General features: G+C 40.7%; 2 protein-coding genes across 2 annotated transcripts in view; one reads left to right on the forward strand and one right to left on the reverse strand.

The window, feature by feature from the left end:
* Positions 1 to 18,404, forward strand: part of LOC111197112 (interaptin-like) — a 526,024-nt gene that overhangs the window by 377,224 nt on the left and 130,396 nt on the right. The gene's annotated exons all lie outside the window — the stretch shown is intronic.
* Positions 1 to 18,404, reverse strand: part of LOC125799317 (uncharacterized) — a 59,368-nt gene that overhangs the window by 29,854 nt on the left and 11,110 nt on the right. The window lies entirely within an intron of this gene.

An 18,404-nucleotide genomic window follows, 5' to 3' on the forward strand; every position in this document is an offset into this window, starting at 1 on the left:
GCTGTGCTGTTCATTTATTAAACATTCAAGAAATATTCAAAATCATTATTGAAAGTTAAATTAAATTCAGTGCAATAATTAAATAATCTCAATTAAATTCTAACAATTTAATAAAGTAATCATTACCATTTAAATAATTCCAAACAAAAACAGAAGTTCCCAAATCTTAAGAAAGTATATACAAAAAAAAAACACAAGCTTACACAAATAACCCATGTGTACATTATATTTAAATCATATAAAACAAACTGAAAAAAAAAAATCAAAACATAAATACCTACAAAACAAATCATTCAGCTTACACTTTAATAGTGCATATTTAAATGTTAATAAAAGAACAAATGTAAGAAATGTACAATGCAATTATATTTATATTAGTGGTGTCAATATAAATACTAGTAAATACTTGTAAATTTGAGGGGAGATAAAGCCAACGTGGGATGCTGGAATAAAGGATGGATAATAAATTGGATAGAGGAAACTTTATGTTACTTTTTTATTTTGCTTAGTTGAAAGGATTTTTAATTTTCAAGAATGCACACCACAGGGACATACCAACCGTATGAGTCGTAGGTGAGGAGTTTAGAAAAGCACACACCCCTGCACCGCACATACACGGGCGAGACCCCGTGTCTAACGCACGCAAATTCCCGATGCTATTGCTAGCGCAGCCCATGAGAATGGGATCCACATCGTCACGCTTTGTAGAGTAAAGAACCATCAATATTCACTGATGAATGTGTGAAGTGCAGGTGTATTTACAGGGAGTGAAACAGGTGAAGTCAATATTCAGGTGACGTGATATCTATTAGTGCCGTGCAGTGTCATGTGATTGTGAGCGGGAGTGATGTCAGTGTGTGGTGCATTCTGGGTATCTTTAGTCCGGAGGCTGGAGACCGCGGTTAGAACTGGGTGTGGGAGAGACAGGAGCGCCTTCTGGGCCAGACGTGGCATTTAGCTTATATTAACATATAGATTTTATATATAGAGGATTTCCTATAATAATAATAATAATAATAATAATAATAATAATAATAATAATAATAATAATAATAATGATATTCTTTAGTACATATATTTATGATTGCAGTAGATTATTTTTATTGTGTTCTGTTTAACACTTTTGAGTAAATTGTTGTGTGCAGCTCCTATTCACCTTATTCTGTGTGATGATTGGGGGGGAGGGGGGGCACGTTTGTTTACTCAGTGTTAGAATGTCTGGTGCAGCAGCGAACCATTGATATAGGAAACACCCACAGTGATGGTAAATAAAGTACAGAATAAGTATAATATAATATGCTCAGTTAGTTACAGGGTGTCACATTAATTAAAATAAGAGGAGAATCAGCAGGGTTTTAAACACAAGACAGAAACGTGGGGAACTGTGAGTTCCATTTGTGAGTTCCACTCCAAGTTATATCCACTACTTAACTGAATCATAATTCAGTTGCATAAAGTTAAGAAATTCTCAGTTTGATTTGTCACTTATCAATAAACCACAACTACTAATTACATATTAATTGATCAGTTTTGTGGATGTAAATCAGTGTTTGCACTCAACCATACATAAAACTCAACCATGAAAATGATCTCAGTTATTATCCAGCTCTCTACATGTACATATACACACTGCTGTCTCTTTCTCTGAAGCAGTTGTAATGTTCATACAGGAAATTTAGGTGATATATGCAGGTAATATGTTTTATGTTTGTTTAGATAAACTCTGTTTACATATTGTTAAGTTATAGGTTTATCATATACATTAGTTATAGGTTGATATGTTGTAGTTAGTATTTTAAGTTTCTTATAAGTTTCATTTGAATCGTTTTAAATATAGAAAATATGGGGGCTGAAATGTTTATTAAATATACTGACAAATGCTGTGTTGATCTGAGTTTCAGGAGAATGGTAGAGTTATTTGGAGATTTTATTTCTAGTTGAACTGAATTAAGCTGAATTGTAATTATATATAAATTATAATCGTCTATTATTAACAGCCTCAGCACTAATAACCATTCAGACATTTCTAACTGTAAATTTAACAGTCATAAACAGTTATACACTTTAATACACTTCACATTATTTACACACTTTTCTCTGTTTGTTCAATTATTACGTGTTTAAAGTGAAACATTATAAAGAGTTGTCTGTTTTGACCAGCAGGGGGTGCGATACACTCACATACTGCTAGAGATAAGGGAGAAACGTGTTCACCTTTACATTTTACACACATTTTCGTTGAGATGTTATTATAGATTTCTGCACTTCTTTGAGCATTTTTCATAAAGAATATTCCTAATTTCATAAATAATCCGAATCAGTTAATGGAGCTCCAACTGCAGCAATTCCGGTGTTCAGTCTGAGATAATTATAGACTAAACTAAACATTAGAAAAATGGCTTGAATTTCAGATTATTTAATCTGGCCTTGCTGCTGTATAACCATTTTAGCTCTCAACTAATTAGCTTAATCTAACAGTTTCCAGTATGATATCTAAAGAGCCCCCAGCACTGATCTGTGGTAAAGTGGAACTGTGTTTTGTGGAATGATGGTGCTCCACCCAATACTTTTAGATTACTTTGTTGGTGGAGTTGTTGAGTCTTTAAATCATCCCAACATGTACATTTAGTAGAAAGTCTTTCTGTAGCAGTAGAGACAGTTACTTTAACAAAAGCAGAATACACTTTTTAAATACACTAAAGAAAGATAAAAGAGTAGGTGTCTAAATTAAAATAACTAGTCTGAAATTTGTTGTAAGGTAAAATACATTAATGTTGTTCTGATCAGCATGAGTAATTTAAGATGAGAAATTTCATGGAATAAATGTAGAGGCTGCATTCAACATACAGCTTCACAATGTACATGTTACAAAGATATACTTGTGTGAAGTTTTTAGTCCAGAAATCATTTCTGTTACACTTTCATAAAGCATTTCAATCTGATCCTACTGATGCTCCATTTTTTGCACCTATATAATGCACCTAATGGTCCATATATAGACCCTACTATGGCCCCTTTAATTGCTCCTTTATTTCTCTTTGTTTCTTTTTCCAGTTTAGCTAAGAATTCCTTTTCTGCTTGTCATCTCGCCTTCTCCTCTGCCTGCTTCTTTATGTTTTCTTTCTCTCTCTCGTAATATTCTTTCTGGTATTGCAGATCTTTCTTCAACTGTTTTTTTATGAGTCTGCTCTTTCTTTTCCATCTCCTTTTTAAAAGCCTCTCTCTGTTCTTTGAGTTTTTCATCCAACTCTTTCTTTCGTTCCTCATTCGTCTCCTTCTTTATTTGAACTTCTTTTTTCTGAAACTCTTCCTCCTTTTTTTTTTCTCGTATTCCAGATTTTGTCGTTCATTTTCCACGATCTTCTTCAGTTTCTCCAGTTCAGCTTCATATTTGGCTCTCAGTTCTTCTTTCTCTCTCTCTATCTCCTCCTTTTTCTCCTTCAGGATTCTCTCTTGTTCTTCTTGTAGAGCTTTCTCTGTTTTCTGGAACATCTCATTAGTGTAGCAGCTCCCTCCATTCACTGACACCATGCAGTCGATCTTCTCCAGTAGATCAGTGACCTGGGTTTGGTCTTCAGTATTTCTGTTGTTGAACACGTGGTATCTGTTTCCACACTTAATGAAATTTTGTAAGCTGCGGTCAGAATCTTTAGTATAATCGTCAATGATTTTTCCCCGCAGTTCATCTCCTCTGGTGAAGAGCACCATGGTGTATCTTCTGGCATGGCTGGATTACTGACCGGGCCAGTGGGGCCAGCGCCCAGGGGCCCTTGAGGTCAGGGGGCCCCGGGGGGCCCTGGCCGAAAACGTTTTGCGATGCCTATCAACATTTATGGTACAATTTATTTTTATTTCCGAGGGCCCTCCATTTTAAGGATCCTCTGACTATTAGGGATTTGACCCCAGGACCTCTTGGGGCCCCTAGCCATGCTTTGGGGCCCTTAGTCATGCTTTTGGGCCCCTTAGGAAAATGGATGCGGCGTTGTGGCACTGCTCTGACTTCGACTTCTGGCTATTAGGGGTCCTAGGAAAGAGGGGGGCATATTTTTAGAGGGCCCTGGATATGAGAGCCCCTACCAGGGGGCCCTAGAGAAGAGCAGGGCATACCATTAGAGGGCCCTTGATCACGAGGGCCCCTGCTATGGGGCCCTTGACTTCCATAGAAGTCGTTTACTATGGCTCCTTGACTTTCTAGGGACCTACAAATTCAGGCCCTTACTTAATGTTTCTGAATTTGTATTGTTTCAAAATTATTATGTTCACTTTCTCTTAAGCGCAGAGACACAAATTAATTTAGCAATTTTGCAATTATTTAAATTTAAGACAAAATTGCTTGTCTGATGAATGCTATCTTTGACACCAATTAAATTGAGTGAATTTGGCCAAGGGTGTGATTTCACTTACGTGAAAACAACAAGCCATTTGACTAGTTTCATGTTTCCTCTTTAATAAACAACAGTAAAGAGACCAGTGGTCACTCTAGTTCGGAAGGAATGCATGAAAGGAAAATTGCCTTTTCATACAACAGAACTGCAAGCTAATTTTACTGAGAAGCACAATTTTGGTTTGGTGACAGATGATGAAACAGCAAGTGGTTTTGTTGTAGTAGCTGTGGCTGCGTATGCGTGTAACCCTGATATTTAGTTTGAGGATTATTTACTGGAAAACATATTTTATTCAGCTTGTTATTCAATGACTATTCAATGACAGTTTGACATGACTTGACATGTTTCAAGGCAGTGTGAAGGGGTCTTGACAATAATTAAACTTGATTTAATATCATTAACACAGCATTTTTAATATACTCAAAACCTTCCCCCTGTCTCCCTCTCCATGCCTCTCTCTCTCTCTCTCTCTCTCTCTCTCTCTCTCTCACACACACACACACACACACAACAGCATTTTTGTAGTAAATTCCCACGGGGGCTGAGCCAATCAGGTGTTGCGAGAACTTCCAAGTGAATATGCAAGATCTATATAAAACCCCCTGCCAGTTTCAAAACTCCTCACATTCAGACAGTTCAGCTTGCGAACTTGCTCTGTGCTTTTACTACAACTTTTACCTTGCTATTATATTATACTATTCTATATTGCATATATTCAAAGGCTTATATATTATATTATATTATATTACATGATATTACATTACAATATTTACTATATTAAACATGGAAACATTCAGAGCGGATTGGTGAGCATGAGGGGAGTGTGGAGCATAGGGCTTGCATTCTAGCATTATATAATCGCTCCAAAAGCAACAATTAATTCTGATATTGTCAAACAAATTGATGCAGAAAGACAATACTGGCGGGAAGTTTTGAAAAGAGTTGTTGCAGTCATCCAGTTTTTGGGGGAGAGGGGACTTGCTTTCAGGGGAAATGATGAGCTATTAGGATCAGCCCACAATGGTAATTTCTAGAACTCTTAGCCCAATTTGACCCATTCCTAGCTGAGCACCTCCAAAGGTTTGGAGGTAAGGGAAAAGGTTCTGTGTCCTACTTATCATCAACAGTGTGTGAAGAATTTATCCATTTGATGGGACAGAGAACAAAGCAGGCAATGTTAATGAGATCAAAGAATCAAAATACTTCTCTGTTATAGTTGACTCCACTCCAGGCCTTGCTCATGTGGACCAACTTACTTTTATTTTCAGGTTTGTTAATAATGACAGACATGTAGTTGAGCGTTTTCTAGCTTTTGAGCCTATTGAAAACCATAGTGGGGACAGTTTGGCAGAGTGTCGTTGCTATGGTGGAGAATCTGGGCCTAGACTTATCCAACTGTAGGGGCCAGTCATACGATAATGCAAGTAACATGTCGGGAAAGTACAATGGAGTCCAAGCTCATCTTAAACAAAGAAACTCTTTGATTTGTTACGTCCCCTGTGCAGCACATTCACTGAATTTAGTTGGTGTCAATGCTCTTGACAGTAGCCCAGAAGCTGGACGTTTTTTTGACTTTGTACAGGCAATGTACACATTTTGTGCATCATCTACACACAGGTGGGGAAAGGTTTTCCGTGATACTGATATCAAACTCATACTGAAATCACTGTCAGGTACTCGATGGAGCTCAACTAAGGCTCTTTGGAAATATTATGCACAACTGAGAGAGGCATTGAATGATATGTCTAAAGATATGGAGGAGAAATGTGTAACTCGAAGTGAAGCCTCTGCACTCTGTGACAAATTGGACACGTTGGAGATGGCCTTCATGGCATACTTCTGGGACACAATACTACAGAGGTTCCAAGCCCCAAGCCTGCAGCTGCAGAAGCATGATATTGACATATGTACAGCTACACAACTTCTCTTGTCTTTACGAGACTTTGTGGCAGCACAGAGAGATAACTTTGAGGTGTTTGAAGGGGCAGCTTTAAATGTCACCACTGCCGTCTCCCAAGAGTACAGGCATGACCTCCAGCGTACAAAGAAGCGCAAAATTATGTCTGATGATAGTGCAGAGCCAGGTGTAGCATTTAACGGAAAGGACAAGTTTCGGGTTGAAACTTTCAATGTTGTCATTGACAAACTTGTGTCCTGTCTCAACCACCGTTTGAATGCATACACTGTAATGGGTGGGGAGCGATAGCTCTCCAGCCCAGAAGGTTGTAGAATCCAAGTGCAGAGCAGTAGATCTCGAAGCAGGTAAACCCAAGAAAAAAAAGGATAATAATAATAATAATAATAATAAGAATTAATATATAATCGTTAATATATATATTAATAGGATATATAATATTATATAATAATATTATATATATAATTATTATTATTATTAAACCCCGCTCCACACCGCGTGCCTCGCGGCGGCTACCACACACACACACACACACAGACACACAGACCCGAGAGAAAGGGGGGTTAGCCGCGGAGCACACCGCTCAACACGACTACACCACACTCGAGATTATAAAGGGACAGAGGAAGCTACTTATGCGGGAGGAGTATGCCAGCGGTGCTGGATCATACTCTCTCCAAAGGGATAGCAGGAAGAGAAGGGGTAAAAAGAGCAGAGGCTCGGTCTAGAAACCGGCATAGATTCGCTCTCACGAGCTTCAAAGATCCAGCGCCGAGTGGCTGATTGGCGCTGCTTATAAGGTGTTCAAAGCAGGTGTTGGTAATTAGCCAATCAACCCTCGGCGCTGGCCTGGCGCGCCCTCCGATGCCCCGGAGGATGCCTCGGTCGGACACCAGCCCTTACATACACACACTTAACTGAGCTATTTGATGTTCTTTTCATGCCTGACAATATGTCCAACAGTGAACTCACTTTAAAGGCTAACTCACTCGCTGCAGCATATCCTTCAGATCTGAACATGAGCCTGGCGGATGAATTAATACAATACAAATCATTCATAACAGAAAAAGAAAAACAAAATGCTCAAAACCATGATAAATTCGAATTTACAGTCAACCTTTCCAAATGTCTACATAGCACTTTTTTTGACTGTGCCTATCACAAATTGTGAAGGGGAGCGTTCATTTTCCAAACTGGCTCGTATTAAGAATGAACTCAGGATTAGGATGCGCCAAAACCACCTGAACTCACTGTCACTTCTGGCCATTGAATCAGATTTGGTCAGACATCTTAATTTTGATGAATTAGTGGATGACTTTGCAAGAAAGAAGAGTAGAAAGAAACATATTTAAAATAGACTATTGAGTTAGGGTTAGTTAGTGACTGGTTGTTTAATGTATTACTGTATTTATGTTTTTTGGGGAGGGGATGTGCGCATGGGGGCGGGGGGGCCCTGTGCAACTCTTTGCCCAGGGGCCCAGACTATCCTTAATCCGTCCTTGCATATAGGTGACTGTAAACGGTATTTTTATAGTTTTACAGTTCATTATTATTTTTTAACATGCCATTGATATGCTTTAACTGCTATTTACATGTTTTTTTTACATTCAAGCAGATTGTTTAATGTTTCCAAATAAAAACTTAAGGAAATATCATTAAAAACATTAAATCATAAAAAAGACACTGTTGTTCGGGACATGCGCAGTGCTGTAAAGAAGCACATATTGATGGGTAGCATAATTTGACAGAACACCTTTCCCCCCCGAGCACAGCTGATTCACACAGCGTTGTTCCCGCTAACAGTGGTAACACTTTATAATACTGTTCCATAGTTAATGGTTAACTAAGCAGGAACTAAGCAGTAACTAATTAATAGTGCTGCATTAACACCTAAATATTTTATATTAACCAGAGAGTACTGAATAATTACTCAGTAGATAGTACTGAACTAATGATTATAGTAGTTCACTATTAACTCCACAATAATTACTGAGACTTACATATCTCCCAGAGAACTACTTACTAATTATGTCTCCTTTATAATAACTTTTCATTAATTACTGCTCAAATTAACATTAATTACTGAAAACCCTTACATCCCACCTGGGGAACTATAGATCTAAATCAGGCATATTTGAATTAAATGCATAATAATTAAAGGCATATTTGAATTAAGTAAGTGACACCATTTTTAGTAGTGGTAACCTTAATTACCTAATATTAGCAACATATAGTAATATAATTCAGTGTGTATTACTCTGCTTAACCATCATTTTTGGAAGAAAAAAAACATTATAACGTAATATTATTGCATAGAAGACATTAATTAAAGTTCTCCAGAAGGCATCTAAGACTCTAAGAATGACTGTAAGACTGTAATAATGTAACAATCATTGCTTTAATACTAGGTATCAGCCTTATAAAAGTGTAGCCTTTGCAGTCTAAAAGAGACTTTTTTAACTGGGCACTATTAGGGTAGTTACGGTAATTTCACAGCGGCGCAGCTCTCCTGGTCCTTTGTGTAAATTCCCTGCTGTGCTGCTGCTGCAATGGATTAAGAGAGACTCTGCTGCTTTCATATTTCTGTATTTGATTGAAAATAAACTAGTAATCAAGATATTGAGATCTTTTCCAGCTTATTTTACCCCTGGATCAGAGGAGGACTCTTTGTGGGTTGTGAAGAGTAACTGTTTATTTTACCTTGAGTGTATTGACAAATATCTTTCAATTATGATTACTTATCTTAGTATCTATAATTACATAATCATTGTGTGAAACCTTGTATTCTATATGCATAACCAATACTCACATTGTATTTGATCATTTTTATTACTCACAGTGTATTTTACACACATTTATATAGAAGATTAACCAATACTCACAATATATTCTTTACATATATAGTAAAACACTGTTTGATCAGGCATGTGACTAACACAGACCTTATTATGACAAATTAACCCACATGATACATAACGCGTTTACTAACACATAGGACCTATTATATGGCGGACTAACCACGCGCTACTAACACATTAACATATAATATATGGAATCCATTGTGTGACGTGTGTAGCTCATGCTTGAAGCATTTCGTTCACTGCATGTTTCTGACTAACAATCAATCATCAGCTAGTGCACTCTGTACGAACTGAATTGATACAAAGGAGGCTTCGGGACGAACAGTGTGGCCTTTCTCTCTCTGTGCGTGCAAAGTTCTTCACCTACCAAAGCGGGAGGACACGCGCACATAGGGAGGGCGGCACTGTCTAATTTACTGAAACAATATCACACTGTCTGACTGGACCCAGTCAATTCCTGAAACAATACCGCACTGTCCGGCTGGATACAGTCAAGGCCAAACACTAGTGGTCCGGTCAGACCTGTGAAACTTGAGTACTAACACGTGAAATTACGCATGCTAACATGAGATGATTTTAGCAACGCCTCATCAACAGGTTTCACGTCATTTGGGGTATAAACATGGAGTCAGATCAGAGGGGGGTCAGAACTTATACTGAGACAGCTAACAATTGGTTTTGTATGTTCTCCTGGATTCAGTACTTTGTAATAAATACTTGGTTTGCTTTCAACTTCACTCCACCTGTCTGCGACTCTCTATCAAACGAACACGTAGGGGAGTTGTACCCCGGATGAGGGGTGGGTGTTGACCCACCTTTCATTTTCTTTTCTACAACAATTTGGTGACCCCGACCTCTGAACGAGTCTGACGAAGGACAGCATCCGGCCCTGATCCACTCACGGCCAAACTTAAAAAAACAGGTAAGCAGAGCCGGTTTAATCAAAGTCTGCATATTGGCTATTTCAAATTTGAGTGGAGCGGCGGTCTGGCTGCTGTCCGGAGGAGAGCGGGAAGCATACCAAGTTTTAAAAAAAAAAAGAGTAGATGCTGTTCCTACTCAAGGGTTAAGGATTGGAAGCTGGCATGTCCCCCCGGCTTCTGACGAGAAGTTCGGATAAAGGCCAGGTGTAAGGCTCACCTCGAGATTGATCCGCTCGTAAACAAGCGCAGATGCTGTACCTGCAAGAGTAGACGCTGTATCTACTCACCTCTATTTTAATTCGGTTAAAAAGAGCAGATGCTGTACCTGCTCGGGTAGACGCTGTCCCTACTTCTCTATTTTTAATTCGGAAGAGTAGATGCTGTTCCTACTCAACGTCTTTTATAATTTTGAAAAAAAAAGAGTAGATGCTGTTCCTACTCAACTGTTTCTAGTTTGTTAAAAAAAAGAGTAGATGCTGTTCCTACTCAAAGTCTTTTATAATTTTGTTAAAAAAGAGTAGATGCTGTTCCTACTCAACTGTTTCTAGTTTGTTAAAAAAGAGTAGATGCTGTTCCTGCTCAAGAAATTTGGTGAAAAATTAGTAGACGCTGTACCTACTACGTATTAATACAGATAGAAATAATTGACAAAAGATCGGGTTAATATATTGAGCGTTTCATGTTGAAAGTTGCGGGCTTTAAGAAGCGTGACTGGGACCATATGGAAAGCCTTCATTAGCGCGTGAGTGTTAGTTTAAAATAAATGAGTAGCTTAAAAGTGTGAACGGGGGTCCTTAGGTATAATCGAAGGCGGACCGGGAGCGGTATCTCGCGGGTGGGCGGCAACCCACTGCTTGTGTGCATTGCTTATTCGTGTCTTCTCTGGGGTAAAAGAAAACAAATAAAAAGGGGTATACATAGCAGTATAAACTATAAGTTTGAGGGAAGTGAGTCTGTGGCCAATAAGTGTGAGAGAGTATGCGTGTGTATGTGTGCATCTTCCAGGAACTGAGTGTGTCTGACTTTGTGATTGTGTATGTGCGACTGACAGAGAGAAAAAGAAAAGGGTCTACGAGTGTCTGTTACAGGGATTAAAAGTGTACCTGTGAGTGTGAAAGTGTGCGTCTCAAGTTTTCCTGTGAGAGAAACAGAAAATGTGTATCTTGTGTGGCGGAGAGAAAGAATGTGTGTGTGGCAGTGAGTGAGAAAGTGTATATATATATATATGTATATATATATGTATATAAAATATATATATATATAGAAGAAAATATAAGGATATAAAAAAACCTAACTATACAAGGTAAGGATCTATCTGTAAACGGAGCAGTGCAGTAGATGTTATTAATGGTCATAAATAATTAAATAATTAACAGAGTAAAGTGCAATGACATCGATCACGAAAGTAACTGATGTGACATAGAAATATAATATAATATAAATATGCATACGTTAGAAGTGTGAATACCCAATCATGAGTACAGTATACTTTAATGTAAGCGAGGTTGGGGAAATGTTAATATAAATAATTAAGTTGTTGATTAATGTAAGTGATGTGTGACTGGATAGATAATTAGAGAATTTAGAGAATTTAATACAGGGATTATGGGGTTGGTTAGCAAAAAAAAGAAAAAGAAAAAAAAAAAGAAAAGGGGGAGTGTAACGCTGTGTGTGAAGGACGGGACGAGGAGAGCGGACGCTAATGCAAGTAATATTTATTAGAGAACAGAAAACAAAACAAACCAAACAGAAACTCAGAGACCGGGAGACTAATAAACAGACGGAATATACACAGCCGAGACAGACGTGAAAACGCACAAGAACCGACAAAAACACTAATGACAGAGACGCTTAAATACACACACAAGGCGGGAAAGAGAACAGGTAACACCTGGGGACTGACTAATGAGGGGCGGAGCTACAAATGGACACAGGTGAGTGGAAAAACACTGACAGAACACAGGGGCACGGGTAACGTGGGACAACACAGGCACGAGGACAGACAGGAAACAGGGCCAGGCGTGACAGAAACCTCCCCCTAAACGCGCAGCTCCCGAGGCGCGTAAAAACAAACCCCGGGGGCTGGCGGCAGGGAGAGGCCGGGGAAAACAGGAGACCGAACGGGAGACTGGACAGGGAACTGGACAGGTGACGGAGACTGGACGGGGAACTGGACAGGAGACAGAGACTGGACGGGGAACTGGACAGGTGACGGAGACTGGACGGGGAACTGGACAGGAGACTGAGACTGGACGGGGAACTGGACAGGAGACTGAGACTGGACGGGGAACTGGACAGGAGACTGAGACTGGACGGGGAACTGGACAGGAGACTGAGACTGGACGGGGAACTGGACAGGAGACGGAGACTGGACGGGGAAACGGACAGGAGACTGAGACTGGACGGGACCGGACATGGGAACAGGGACGAGAACATTGACAGGGACGGATACAAACACGGTGACTGGGACAGGAACAGTTAAACCACAGGGGACAGGAACAGGAACGAACACAGATATGGGGACCAGGACAGGGAGAGACAAGGGAACAAAAAACATAGGTGGGTGCCCAGGACTGGCAAAAGTCTGTGGGGATAGCCTGGGCACATAACTGGGGGCAAAGTCAGGAGGCCTAGGAGCAGGCCTGGAAATACAGGGCCTGGGCCCAAACATAGTTCTAGGAGCTGGAACTGGCCTGGGTGTGGTGACGGGTGCAGCTTGGACAGGCGCGGCGGCGGGTGCAGCTTGGGCAGGCGCGGCGGCGGGTGCAGCTTGGGCAGGCGCGGCGGCGGGTGCAGCTTGGGCAGGCACGGCGGCGGGTGCAGCTTGGGCAGGCGCGGCGGCGGGTGCAGCTTGGGCAGGCGCGGCGGCGGGTGCAGCTGGCGTCGGAGCTGGAGCGATAGGCACCACTGGCACAGGAACACTGGCGGTGGGCACCGCTGGCACAGGAACATAGGCGGTGGGCACCGCTGACACAGGAACATTGGCGGTGGGCACCGCTGGCACAGGAACATAGGCGGTGGGCACCGCTGGCACAGACACTGGAGCGGCGGGCACCGCTGGCACAGGAACATAGGCGGTGGGCACCGCTGGCACAGGAACATTGGCGGTGGGCACCGCTGGCACTGGTACGGAGACTTGGGCAGCTGGCACTGGTACGGAGACTGGAACTGCTGGCACCGGTACGGAGACTTGGGCAGCTGGAGCAGACACTGAGAATTGAGCATTGTCAGCAGACACGGAGGCTTGAACAGCTTCAGCAGAGACAGAGACTTGAGCAGCTTCAGCAGACACGGAGGCTTGAGCAGCACGCACAGCAGCATATGCAGAGTCTAGAGCGGCAGGAGTTCGGGGGCGTGGCTCAGCAGCCGAAGATGCCTCGTAGGTGGGCGTGTCCGCCGAGTGAGTTTCGGAGCTGGGTGTGTGCAGATCCAGCGGAGCAGCAGCAGAGCTTGAGACTGCGGGTGGAACAAAAACCCGGACCGGATTATTACTCCTGGAGAGCGGCTCGTCCACCGCAGCAGTCCCAGAGCGTGGCGTCTCATCCGCGGGCTTCACAGAGTGCGCCGTCTCAGCCGCGAGAGTCGAGGAGCGCGGATGAGCCACGGGAGTCACGGAGTGTGGCGTCCCATCCACGGGCCTCACGGAGCGCGGCGTCTCGGCCGCGGGCTTCACTCGAGCTGGCGTGGAAACAAAAGGCGGCCAGCAAACAGGTGCGTGATCAGGCAGCGGAAGGTGGGTTGGTGCGGAGAAAGGCTCCTCGTCCTCGGAGCTGCTGGGAGCACAGCCAAGAAAGTCCCACGGCTCCCGGGTAGCCCGGCCTCCTCTATAAAGAGAACCGAGGCTAACCGCACCAACCCGTATTGCCCCCCCAAAATTTTCTCCGCTCCGAAAATCCTCCACCGGTGAGAGGGAGCGCTGAGAGCGCCGCCGCCCACCTTTTCTCCTCCGGCGCCGGGAAGTGGAGGAGTTTTCAGCCGCATACTCCTCCTGAACGCCGCGAGAGAAGGGAGTGGGTCGGATAGCCAGCCTGGATCCATAAAACGGATTACTTGCAGCGTCCATATTTTTGGTCGGTTCTTCTGTAACGCTGTGTGTGAAGGACGGGACGAGGAGAGCGGACGCTAATGCAAGTAATATTTATTAGAGAACAGAAAACAAAACAAACCAAACAGAAACTCAGAGACCGGGAGACTAATAAACAGACGGAATATACACAGCCGAGACAGACGTGAAAACGCACAAGAACCGACAAAAACACTAATGACAGAGACGCTTAAATACACACACAAGGCGGGAAAGAGAACAGGTAACACCTGGGGACTGACTAATGAGGGGCGGAGCTACAAATGGACACAGGTGAGTGGAAAAACACTGACAGAACACAGGGGCACGGGTAACGTGGGACAACACAGGCACGAGGACAGACAGGAAACAGGGCCAGGCGTGACAGGGAGTAAGAATTGAGGAAAATAATTAGCTTAATTTTGGGTATTAGACTATATCTTGGGGGCCCTAACCTAACAGGGACATATGTCTAACTCTATATTCTATAAGCAAATCTAATAATGAAAATAATGAAGGTGTGTGGCTGTGTCGGAACCGTTTCCTATTGCAGAAATACTAAGCAATTTGGATTGGCCATTTTTACAATGCTTTGTCGAAACTCAGCAGTACATTTTTTTCCCCATATAGTTCACTATTATGTTATAATAATATTGCAAAGAAGATGTACGCTTGACATCCCAAAATATACTATGCCATGCAGTACTGTTGTGTCAGATGTCCTCAGAGCAGGACAAATAAACTTGGTTTCTTGTTTGATTCTTAAATAACCAGTTCAATAAATAGAAAATGCTACATAGTGAATAGTGAATGAGTTAATGAGTGAGCCATTCCAAACACAGCTTTTTCTATCAGGTGATTTAGTCAATTATCTTACTATTCGTTTCTTATTCAGACTGCTCTCAGTTCAGTCCTAGCTGAATGAGACTTATATAAGACAGATGTAATATCTAATTTCTCTATGTTCTCATGTATCTCAGGCTATGCTGACATTTTGATCCTCTTAATAGGGATAGTTGATTTCAGGAACCAGTGAGGAGAAACCTTTTTTTTTATTATTATTATTTTTTTAAAGGAAACGCAGTGTTGCATCTACGTATTTCAAGCTACAGGGAATTGGGTATCTTTCTGATAAGGGGACATAATCAAATGTATTAAAAAATTGAGCTTTATATTTTGCTTTCAATATGCTTTACTTTCCGCAATGAAGAACTTGCTTTACTTTCTTTCTGTATAGTATTAAATTAGTCTAGAAAGAGATCTGGAAAACAGCATAAATTTAGTTTTCATGCTTATACAATGCCACCTATAAAACAAATGCATTCTGTAATTTTCTGGCTGTAGCATGAACAAAATCAGCTAAGCATTATAAAATTGTTTCATCTGCATAATGGTAAAGTTTGCAATCTGAGAAGCAGAGCCAGCACTATAATTTATTTATATATTAAATAAAACTGGACCAAAATTTAACCTTGTGGTACATCTGTGAGATACAGATGCCAAATCTGAATAATTATTCATTGACATGCACTGTTTTCTATCAGTGAGGGAGTTTTGGGTCCATTCCAGAGCAGTGTGATCAAAGCCAATCATTTAAGTTAAATTCAGTGGGAGAGAAAAGGTGATAATGATGGTAATAAATAAAATATGTATACAGTAATAACCTATAATAAACCATGGGTACTTGGTGCCTTGCACAGGCTTTCACGGTCAACATCAGCGTGTGAGTTTATGACAGTATGACATACCCGAGTGTGCGCTCCCTAACTGTACCCTGCAGGAACACTACAGCACTGAATGTTGATAAAACTGTGCTGCTACGCTGTGTGTGGTTCAGTGGGATAGGCTGGTTAGCCAAAGACGGGTAAGATCCCAACGTACTACAACGGGACAACCTAAGACAGGCACAGTCTCGATCTGACCACCACATGCATTTTAACAGAAAACGGAGAAAACATCGTGGAAGGGAAGCGCAGCCCAGGGGGAGAGTGAGTGGATGAATGAAGTGATGGGGTGTGTGTCAGTGGAGGCCTGTGCAGGGTAGACCAGCCCAGTGGACAGGGGAAAGACAACAAAGGGTGAAGCAATTTTGTGTTTAAGTTTTTTGAAACAGAAATTCTGTTTCAGAAAAAGGGGGAGATGTAAATAGATCACCATAATTACCACCATTATTTGCCAGACTATTGTTTTATACTTTTTTCCCTTTTTAAACCTATCATTAACTTTTTATTTTGTATCTCACATCACTTTTACCGCTATTACTAACATTTTTTGACCAATCATTATTTTATACATATAGAGCAGATGTAAATAGATAATCATTATTACCACCATTATTTGCCCAATAATCATTTTATACTTTTTATCTTTTTTAAACCTATTACCTTTTTCATCCCTCACCACTATTACTAAATTTTTTTGACCAATCATTATTTTATAGATATAGAGCATTTTTCAAACTTTTTTTAAAAGTTTATCTTTTTAAAGTTTGGTTTTAAAACAACCACTATGTAGATGAGCAATTACTCTCAGCAATATTGTAAAAGTTTTAGCTTTTAAGACACACTCAATCCTAACTTTAAAATATGAAATGTAGACACAAAATTAAACTTTCACTATTCAACATGTAAGCCATTTTTTGAACAAGAAAAACAATACGTGAGGCTTGATAAATTGTTTAAGGAAATAGATGTATTGTTGATAATTGTGAAAAGCAATCTGCTTGGCATTGTATATGCATAAATACATATTGAACATATTGATCAGTAGATGAAAAGCATTGTTCGGATTTACTTGCTATAATAACGTGGACAAAGCAAAGCATAACATCTGTGTTTATTAATATTGATAATATTATTGTTTGTAATGGAACGATTGATACAGAGAAAATAATCACGTTCCACTTCTCCCAATTCTTAAAGCACTAAATAAAATCAACTAAATCTAGAAATCAAGGCTTTATAAAAGTCTTGGGAACTGAATAAAGTCAGAATCATAATTTCTTAGTAAAATAGCACACCGCAGAAAATAAAGTGGCAGGTAAAATAATATAGCCACAAGCAGTGATTCTAAAGTCCAAGCAAAAGTAACCTAAGAAAGCCCAGTACATCAATATGGAACCATTCCTGAGACAGAAGCCACATTATGTGTAGTTTGTTTGAGTTTAAAACTTTGGGCCCTGATATTGTATCAATCAGTGTGGAGATGAATGGGAGAATAGAGCAGCTGATCATTAAAACTTAGCATGGAGCAATAATAATAATAAATATAACATGATTCAGATATTTTTCCAAATGTTTGTTCCTTATTTATTATCTATATATATGTTACCAATACAATATGAGAAGCTTTCAGTGGGAGGTTTAACAGCAGGTGCGTTTAAAGCAGCAGCTTTGGGCTGTGAAGCAGTAAAATATGGTCTGTACAATGATGGAACTCCAGAGCTGGGTTGTTTTAGTGTCTAGTGCTGATCTTTAACTTTGGTAGGGTCTTTGAGAGTGGAAGTAGAAGTGTTTGAGCGTGTGTGCATGCATGAGACATAGTGTGTGTCTGGTGGTAAACTTGGTAGTGCAAATTGGAAGTGTTTGTAAGATCTAATTTGGATATAAGAGATTAGTGAGAGCAACAGGGAAGCAGTTACACTAAATGGGAAAGGGATGTGAACAAAAGTAAGGTAAAAGCCAGTAATTATTGGTGCTGACAATTAAATGGTGTAATTTAAAATTTAAAATGACTAAATGTTAGGTATTTAAAGCACATTTGACAGTAAAGATCATGAGCATAACTGAAAATCAGGACAACTGAAGAGGGTAAGAAAACAAAAATTGGGCTGAAATCTGTGCACAGACAAAATTTAAATATGAAATAATTAACTTCCAAGGGGAAATTAGAGCTCCAGTTAAGTGTGATAAATGTATTTTAACCATGTATTTTAACTTGCAGGAAGGAGACACGGCGGAAGCATTAAAAGACTTCCAAAATGAATAGAGAACCTTAAACATGATTATAACGAATATAAAAGTCTCGTTTCAGATCTGTTTACACAGGGGGAGAAGGAGAACGTGGTGCAAAGGTGGACCAGTCCAGACACAGAGTGAGGGTTCCTCCGCCATTACGCACGAAAGGGGAACGAGCATGGCTGGATTGAGCCTTTCCAGGTGACTGAGAGAACAACGTACGCAGATCACCTGATGGGGCGAGGGTTCGACAGCTGTGCAACAACAGAGATCGCTCACAGAGCAAGCAGGAGGAGACGAG

The sequence above is a fragment of the Astyanax mexicanus genome, chromosome 3 (genome assembly GCF_023375975.1).
Source record: "Astyanax mexicanus isolate ESR-SI-001 chromosome 3, AstMex3_surface, whole genome shotgun sequence".
Classification (NCBI taxonomy): Eukaryota; Metazoa; Chordata; class Actinopteri; order Characiformes; family Acestrorhamphidae; genus Astyanax; species Astyanax mexicanus.